The sequence below is a fragment of the Thamnophis sirtalis genome, unplaced genomic scaffold, assembly GCF_051295495.1.
Source record: "Thamnophis sirtalis isolate CommonGarterSnake01/CBP01778 unplaced genomic scaffold, rThaSir2_p1.2 scaffold_8, whole genome shotgun sequence".
NCBI lineage: Eukaryota > Metazoa > Chordata > Lepidosauria > Squamata > Natricidae > Thamnophis > Thamnophis sirtalis.
The window spans coordinates 58,516,620-58,526,792 of NW_028261388.1; the positions used below are offsets into that span (position 1 = coordinate 58,516,620).

The following is a 10,173-nucleotide window of genomic DNA, read 5'->3' on the forward strand; positions in this document are numbered from 1 at the left end:
TAATCAGCCCTGTTTTCCTGAAGACCTCTCTTTATTAATTGCCAAAGTTTACTGAAAGTATTTTATTTTAAATCAAGGTGCGCAGAGACTTTGTTTGTTCTCTTTTTTTCTTTTATAATGGCTCCCAAGTCAAAGCAATCTAAACGTTTTTTTAACAATACATCCCAAGTAATTGCTATAAAGCCACAGTCTTTGCCTTCTACGCCCCCTACTGGAGATTTGTTAACGAAAGAATTTCTTTTTGAAACCCTTAGAGAATTTAGAGAGGAAATGAAGCAACTTATTTTGGAATTATGTGATAAACTTGATGCCAAGATTGCTCAAACAAAGGAGGACACCATCGGGGTTATAACTGTGATGACAGATTATATTGCAGGAATGGAGGATAAACTGGAACTTTTGGAAGAAGCCAATTCTAATCTGACATCTAAAATTGAAATGTTGCAACAGGAAGTTGAAAAGGCAGAGAGACAACTTGTTATGACAAACTATAAAAAGACTGCATTTGCAATAAGAGTTAGGGGATTGCGTGAAAATGAACAGGAGAATTTGAAGCAGACCTTTTTTGAGGCTTTCAGTCGTTTGGTGGGAAGTCCGGGACTCAACTTTGATTGGCAGATCCAAAAAATTTACCGCCATAATTCGTGGACAGCAAAACAGAGACAGCTTCTGAGAGATATAATTATATATTTTGCCACAAAAGAATCCAGAAACGCAATACTACAAGAGTTTTACAATAACAGGCTGCGAATTGATGGACAGGACTTGATCGTTTTTAAAGAAATACCACCCCAAATGTTAAGAGCCAGGAGAGACTATGTTTTCCTAACTAAAGAACTTAGAAATAATCAGATACAGTATAGATGGGAGGTGCCATTTGGTATTACAGTTACACTTGATGATCAAAATCATCGCCTCAATTCAGTTTGTGAAGCCCAAGATTTTTATTATAAGATCCTGAAGGCGGGACTTCCTGAATTACCCGGACTTGGAGAAAGACAAGGAGAAGTAGAAGAGAAACAACCAAACACACAACTACAAGGCAGGAGGTATCGTTTTTCCCCTCCGGAAGGGCAGAAGAGCAGAGAACAAGGATTTAGTTATAGAATCAATTTCCAAAACAATGAATGCACTTGTATACTGTTGCTCTTTTTTCTTTTTTTTTCTCTTTTCCTTTTATTTTCCTTTTTTTTTCTCTTTTCTTATAATTTTAGTGTAAATTACAAAATGAATAGATTAATGAATAGTAGAAATACACCGAAGTGAGGAGTAGAGGGAAAGAAGAGGGAGGAGTCAAGAGGGAGTGAGAGGGGAATGTAAGGAGGGTGAGATGGAGGGAAGGGGAGAAAGGAATGTCTGAGGGGGAGGGGAAGTAGAAGAGGGGAATGCTGGAGGGGAGAAATGAAAGTTGGAGGGGGAGAAGAAAGGGTGTATGGAGGATAGAAGTGTTATGAGTTGTGTTTATTGCTTTCTTAATTGCACAGTATTTAAGTGATTGTATAAAAAGGAAAATGAAAATGAAATAAAAGAGTTTTCAAGATAAAAAAGTTCATTGGACTCAGTATTTTAAATGCTTTAACTTCAAACTAAAGAACATTCCGGGGGGGACCTATTGGCTGATGCTTTGTCCAGAAAACCCCAATTTGACAGCCGATGAGAAGAGATAGTACATGCCATGATCTTCAAAGTGCAGCCAGCAACCCAAGCGATCACCAGAGCACAAACCAAACACTGTTCTGACTTCTCTGAAGACAAGTTGATAGCAGAATTAAAAGCTGCATTGTCAAATGATACGTGGTTTTAAAAAAACCAAATGGACTTAACTTTGAGGGAGGGACTGGCATGGAAAGGAAGTAAGATTTATGTGTCCAGCTGCATGAGACTAATGGTGCTAAAATGGAGTCATGATTCTCAACTAGGAGGACATTTTGAATTTTAAAAAATCCAACATTTGGTTAGGAGACAATTCTGGTGGCCAAGGATGAAATCCGATGTAAAGGACTATGTTAAAAGCGGCACTATTTGTGCCACCATGAAAACTAGACCATGGAAAACCCCTGGGTTTCTCCAGCAAGTGGCTGAACCCACAAAACCCTGGGAGGAGATTGCAATGGACTTTATTGTCGAACTCCCAGAAAGTGGAGGAAGTACAGTAATTTGGACTGTTGTTGATTTGTTCTCCAAACAAGCCCATTTCACAGCCTGCAATGGACTGCCTTCTGCCAAAAAGCTGGCAAAGCCTTTCATGAAGCACATTTACAGGCTTCATTGTGTTCCACGGTGAGTAATATCAGATCACAGAGTCCAATTTACTTTTAGGTTCTGGAGGGAGTTCCTGAGGTCCATTGGATCATCCCAGGGGTTTAGCTCAGCTTTTTATCCTGCTACTAATGGATCAGCAGAACGATCTGATGCAATGGTGGAACAATACATTAGAGATTATGTAAATTATCAACTACCATTCACAGAAGTGGCTTATAATAATGTAGTACATAGTAGTACAAGGTTGACTCCTTTCCAAATAACTACTGGCATGGATTTTGTGCCTATGTCTGAATTGCACCCATTTCCATGCCCCTAACAGAATGGACACTGCATTACAAAAAGGGTGGGAGAATACTAAGAAAGCTTTAGCGGAAGAAGCTGAGAAATATAAAACATCGGCAGACAAGCACAGGTCTCTCCAACCACCTTTTTGGATAGGAGACAAATTGTATTTGTCAACTAAATACCTAAGACTGAGGTCACCAAGCAAGAAATTCAGACCTAAATTCCTTGGTCCTTTTCCTATAGTGAAAATGATTAACCCTGTGACTGTCCAACTTAGCCTCCCTCTGATACTAGGCAAAATATATCCAGTGTTTCACAGTAGCTTATTGAAACCAGGGGTAGGATCTAATTTAAGACCCATACCAGCTGCTTCGACGCAACCTATGATAGTACAAGGTGAAACTCATTATGAAGTTTAGAAGATTCTTGACTCTAGATCACATCGGAATCGATTTCAGTATTTAGTACTCTGGAAAGGATACCCTTTGTCAGAAGCTACCTGGGTAAAAAGTTGGAAAGTGAAGGCTGATAGACTAGTGAAACAATTTCATGATAAATTTCCTGACAAGCCAAAGGGTCCTCCTGGCATGGGGAGGGGGGGGGGTTAAGTGTTTTGATGGACATTGCATTAACCCCTGTTTTGTGTTTTGTCTATTTCATTTTCCAGGATGTGTTTTTTTCTTCAGTGGGGGGAAGCCTGTCAGCATTGGAAGCCATATTAACACCATAAGTTTCCACGTGTCCACATTCTTGTGCTTGGGAAATTAGGAGATGGGATTTAGTGGAGGGAATGTAGTTAGACATAATAGCAATCTTCTTTTCGGTCAAGGTCATGGTATTCCTGCATCTGGAGGAGAAGTGGTTGAAGTGATGCCTCAAGTTGGGATGGATTGGGATTGGACCATGTGGGGGACTGATGGGTGCAGGTGTTGACTTTGGGTTTTTGATTTACTGAGGAAAATATCAAATTTAGGTTTCCCATGTGCCTGTATACCTACTCTAATAAAAGGGAACTTTGAGAAAATGCCTGTCTGGGAGGTTTTCATTGGAGTTGGATCTTTCTGGAATGCTGATATTGGGTCTTCAAATACAGGTCTCTGAAGAATTGAAGTTGAACTGTTATGTTGACAGTGATTATGCCAATGATTTAAAAACCGGAAAGTCCAATTCTGGAATTGTGGTATTAATTGGTTGGAATGCCAGAAAGCAAACAACTGTAGCCATTTCTATAGCAGAGGCAGAATTTATTGCTCTAACTGAACTTTGTACAGAGGTAACTTGGTACATACAGCTGTTAAAGGATTTAAATATAAACGTAAATGAAGCTGTAACCGTGTTTGAGGATAATGCTGTTTGCATTAAAATGGCACCAGGTGACAGAGTAAAAAATAGAAGAAAGCATGTGGATATTAAATATTGTAATGTAAGAGAAGCCATCAAATATAAATTAATTAGCTTGCTTGATTGTTCTTCAGAAGACAATCTGGCAGGTATAATGACCAACCCATTGGGTAGAGTACACCATCGGAAGAATTTTTTTTTTAATTTTTTTATATAAATAAAGTTTTTTATTTTTTCATTTTCATAACATATAATCAAATAACAAGCGGTACACATCTCACTATGTTCATCATCTTAAAAGTTCTATATATGTCCATATTTTATATATTTTAACCCATGCTTAATTGTCCTTCTATTGTCATATTCAATCAATTAGCAACTCAATTTAATTATCATGTTTAAAAGTGAATCACAAACCTCTGCTTTACAATCTCCCCATATCAGTTTCATATTTGTCCATATTCCATATATTTTAATCTTTATTTATCTTTCCATTATCATATTCAACCAGTTAGCAACTCCATTTTATTGTCAGATTTAGGAATAAACCCCTTATCTTAGCTTTATATTTTCCCATATAACAATTTCTAGTTGTCTGATTTTTTCCTAGTAACTCTTTTGTCCTACTTCTCTGTTCCTGCCTTCTCCCTTTTCTTTGTTTTGATACATCCATCCTCTTCAATTTTCCCCAAGTCACCATCAAAAAGGTCTTTTATATTTCTCAGCTGGAGCCATCATAATCTTTTGCAGAAAAAAAGGAAGAAAAAAAACCCCTTAGTATTTCCCAGTTCATGACTCTGTTATTATTTCCTTGCCTTGCCACTCTTCATCTCTCATTGGTCATAGCTGCTCAAAATATAATTGGAACAAGCTTGCATACAGCCAAAACTTAGGTATGTTTTTTCTTCACCTCCTGCTTTTCCAAGTTCTGATTTACGGTAGTTGGCTAATTAGAATTTCCCACACAGGCAAGATTAGGTTAGGTCAGTGAGGAGATAGTGCTTTTTTCTTGATCTTTCTCCCTTGTTGCATTCCATCTCTCATTAATTGGGATTGTTTAAGATATATTCGTTAAAAGACACTTGGACGAAATAAATCTTCACGCTCCTAGACTCCTTTAAAAACTCAATCTTTTCAAGTCGGAAGCCAAATTTAGAGTTAGTGTTTGAGTGGGTTTATCACTTCTCTGCTTTCTCCATTTCTGTTTGAATTGTTTCAAACAAATGGCTTTGGGGGGGAGGCTAGTGTTTCAACCTTCCATTTTCCTTTTCTTTCTTTTTAAAAAACTCCCGGTCTGACCATCAATATTATTTATACTCTCGCTTCCAGTGGCACCGTAGGCTCTGACAGACATCTCTCTGGGATGTTCCAGCCCCGAGATCGCGTTTAGCTGCCAGAACAGCATAAATCAGCTGTCTGGCAGCCTGAAAACTCTCCCCTCAGGAAAAGAGGGGGAGGAGAGCTGCTGAGCGAGGGTAGAGCTCCCTTAAACCCCCAGGAGCAATTTCTGGGGCTTAGAAGGTGTGAGCCCCCCTGTAGCTCGACACACTCTGCTCTCGGGATGCGTCTGCTTTTTGCAGATCAAAGAGCCACAACCATCCCTGCAATCAATGTTTTGATCTACATTTGAATAAGAAGCAGGCAGAGCAAATACTGGAGAGTTTCACAACTGCAAGTATTTTAAACTTTAACTCCAAAAGTTAAACTAAAGCTCCTTCTGTTAAAATTAACGAGATAGAAGCGAAAATGGTGCCTGAATATTAAAGGGTGTGGTCAAACTGAAACTTAACAAGCAATTACATCTTAAGTGTTTCCTAACGTTGTTAAAAGAACTAAGAGTTTAAGATCATTCAAAACAGCATTGATTTACTAACAAGGTACAAGACTTAATAATTGGATTAAGTGGATTTTTTGGACTTAACAATTTGGCTGAAGATAAGTTTAATTTAATAGTTGAAATGGCTTCAAAGCAAGTTAAAATAACTGCTTCAAAGAGCGCTGGCAGCTCTCCAGCCCAGACACACAAATTACAGTCATTATTACCTCCCCCTGCTGATGAGGTTTTAATTCTTGAGACTCTTCAAAGCGACTTAAAGGAACAGGCTTCTGTGTTAGAAGTAAAAATAGAGGAGAAGGTCATATCTGCGTTTAAAGAGGTCTCTGGTGAAATGTCTGAAATCAAGGACTTAATTCAAAGCCATAACCAACAAATAACAGAAGACATAGTGGAAGTCTTTAAGGGTCTGGCTAGCTAAGTAACCTCATTAGAGGATAGGGTGGAAGAAATTAACCAGTCCAATGTGAGCTTAGAGAGTAAAGTTGAAGATGCTCAAAGTAAGATTGAAAAATCAGAGGCAGAAATTACAATGATACAATATAGAGCGATGGAATTTGCTTTGAGAATAAGAGGCTTGAAAGAAAATAACCAAGAAAATTTGAAAGAGATTCTTGCAGAGGCTTTCAACCAACTAATTGGTCAACCCAGAGCTGAGTATAACTGGCAAATTGACGAAATTTACCATATTAATTCATGGATTGCCAGACAGAAACAATTACCAAGAGATATTGTAATCTACTTTGCTACCAGAAATATAAGGAACCTGATACTACAAGCATCCTACAAAACCAAGTTGCAAATTGCAGGTCAAGGTCTGTTAGTTTTGAAGGAAATTCCACCTAAAACGTTGAAATCTAGGAAAGATTATGCATTTTTAGTGGATGAACTCAAAAACCACCAGATACAATACAGATGGGAAGTTCCAGCCGGACTAGTGGTGAACTACTTGGGACAAAGATATTGTCTCAACTCAGTTTGGAAGGCCAGAGATTTTTACAGCAATGTATTAAAGGCTGGTTACCCTCCATCTCCAGGATTTAGAGAAAGGGAAGAAGCAGTAGTGGCCAGACAGCAAGATATTCAAGGATCAAAGGATGCTGCTCAAGCTTTGAATCTTCTTGTGGAGACAGAAGAAATTATGGAGCAAAGACAAACTCAAGCGGCTACTAAACATAAGGAACAAGAATTAAAGATGCAACAAGCCCAGACAATAATTCAAGAAACTACAAACATTAATACAGAAGCTGTGGGTGGAGCCAGGCCGAAGATGAAATTACAGGATTTCCAGGTGGCTCTTAAAAAGCTTCAGGGAGCTGAAGATGACAATTAAAATTTTAACCTGGAATGTTAACGGCTTAAACTCACCACAAAAAAAGGAAAAAGATATTCCATTATTTGAAACAATTTTAAAACGTTGTAATTTACCTGCAAGTAACACATATTAGAACAAATGACCAGAAATATTTGATGAATGCAAGATTGGGACAACATTTTGTAATATCTGCTCCGGAGAAGAAAAACGGTATAGTTATATACTTAAGAAAGGACTTAAAGGCTGAATTAATTGAAGCAGACCCTCAAGGAAGATACATCACAATTGAATTATTATTAGAAGGAAAGAAGACACTCTTAACGGGAGTATACGCCCCCAATCAACAATAAGAAAATTTTTATAAATTGCTCCATACCAAGTTAATACAATGGGATTATAGATCGTGTATATTATTGGGTGACTGGAACTGAGTATTGGATACCAGGAAAGATAAGAAAGGACCATTGGAAAATATTCAAAAATGTGCAAGATTACCTAAGTCTTTCTTTGATATGATGGACAATATTGAACTAAGAGACATCTGGCGGGAAAGGAATGCTAAAGAACAGGATTTTACATTTTTTTCTGATAGGCATCAATCCTTTTTTAGGATTGATTTTATATTAATCACAAATGATTTTCTTTCTAGGGTGAAGAAAACGAAGATATGCCCGAGAGCTTTAACAGATCGTAACCCGGATTGGATGGAATATGGGAAGGAACCTAGAAGGTCTTGGAGGTTAAATGAAAATTTATTTGGATACGAGAAAAATGTCAATGAATATAAAAAACTGTTGAAAGAATATTTTGCTTTTAATATGAATAAGGGAAATGGTTTGGGATGCAAGTAAACTGTATATGAGATGAGTTTTAATAAACTTAAATAACCAATATATACGTAGATGGGGGGGGAATGAAGGGAATTAGAAGAGGAGATAAAGAAGAAAGAGCAGGGGCTAATATATAACCCAGGAGATAAGAAGACAAAAGAGGCAATTATTCTACTACGAGCGCAATTTAACATGTTGATGTCAGATCAAGTGGTTACTAATTTATTATATGCTAAACATAATACTTTTTGCAATGCAAATAAACCAGGTAGATGGTTAACATATATGATGAGGAAAAAACAAAAATCTTGTACTATAGAAAAAATAGAATACAAAGGTAAAGAAGCTTATCAACAGGATATGATTAAAAAGGCTTTTTTAGAATTTTATATAAGACTGTACACTGGTGATAAAATACAAGGTTTAGACATAGATAGATACTTGGAGAAGGAGAAAACCCCTATAGTTACAGATGAGCAAAAGGAGAGATTGAACCAACCAATAACTTCAGAGGAAATCCTCATGGCAATTAAACAGTTAAAAGTTGGGAAGGCCCCTGGTACAGACAGACTGACAGTGGTTTATTATAAAAATTTACAATTAGAAATTGTAGAACCTCTTAGGGAACTATTTAATAGAATTCAACTGGAAGGAAGGGTACCACCATCTTGGAGAACAGCCTTTATCTCCCTGATTCTGAAAGAAGATCAAGATCTCAGCCAGCCAAAAAATTATAGCCCCATATCATTACTCAATATAGATTATAAATTTTTTTGCTAAAATATTAGCAAATAGGTTGATGTTAGTTATACAACAAATGATTCACAATGATCAATCTGGTTTCATACAAGGAAGACGAAAAGTAATGTAAGACAAATTGTTAATATATTGGAGTATTTGGGAAAGAATAACCAAGTCCTCGCAGCGCTTATATTCTTGGATGTGGAGAAAGCATTTGATCGAGTGAATTGGCAATTTTTAATGAAAATAATACAAAAGATGCAGTTTGGAGAGTACTTTACACAATCTATTAAGGCAATATACCAGAAACAAACAGCACAAATTATAGTCAATGGTAGTTTAACAGAATCCTTTAAAATTGAAAAAAGGAACAAGACAGGGGTGTCCCCTATCTCCATTATTGTTTATCTTAACCCTGGAGTTATTGTTGAATAAAATACGTGGGTCAGATGACTTACAGGGGATTAAGATTAGGCATTACGAATACAGAGTATGAGCATTTGGGGATGATTTGGTTGTAATTTTAACCCAACTGGGGAAATCAGCTATGGGTTTAATGAGCATAATTAATCAATATGGTCAAGTATCTGGGTTTAAAATAAATCTAGGGAAAACAAAGATGATAGTTAAAAATATGAATACAAATCAAAGAGAAGAACTAGAAAAAATAACAGGATGTGAGATAGTAAAAAAGGTTAAATATTTAGGAGTTTATATCACAACCTCAAACGGGAAATTATATAAGTATAATTATGAACCATTATGGCACAGAATACAGATAGAGATGAACAAATGGGAAAAATTACAACTGTCTTTGTTGGGAAGGATAACAGTACTAAAAATGAATGTTTTGCCTAAGTTTCTATTTCTTTTCAAATGATACCAATACTAAAAAAAAGATGCAAATTTGGAAGAATGGCAGAAGGGTATTAATAAATTTGTTTGGGCAGGGAAGAAACCGAGAATAAAACTTAAAATAATGCAAGATGCATGTGAGAGATGAGGTTTGAAAATGCCAAATTTAAAATTATATTATGAAGCAGTAGTTTTATCAACAATTAGTGATTGGATTAACTCAACAGAGGATAGAATAATGAACATTGAAGGGTATGATTTGGTATACGGTTGGCATACTTATTTAATATACGATAAGAAGGTGGATAAGATTTTTAAAAGTCATATTTTAGGGAATGCTCTATTGCGTGTCTGGAAAAAATACCAATATAAATTAAATGATAAGATACCTATGTGGGCAGTACCCAGACACGCGATAGAGAATATAAGCATAGAACAAAAACAGGATGTAACCACATACAGAGAGCTTCTCACTATAGAAAGAGGTGTACTACAGTTAAAACCCTTGAATGTACTAAAAGAGGAAAAGGTAATTCAAACCTGGTTTCAGTATGGACAGCTACAGGCTAGATGGAAAAAAGATCAGAAAATTGGTATTATGCAAAATGAGGATAACTTAGTAAAATAAATTAGGGACCAGAGTCAAATGCATATAAAAAGGTTATATAATATATTGATAAAAATAAATTCTGAAACAGAGCTAGTTA

General features: G+C 36.5%; 1 pseudogene; it reads left to right on the forward strand.

The window, feature by feature from the left end:
• Nucleotides 1-5,849: 5,849 nt before the first annotated feature.
• On the forward strand, nt 5,850-7,058 carry LOC148044428 (uncharacterized; annotated as a pseudogene).
• Nucleotides 7,059-10,173: the final 3,115 nt, after the last annotated feature.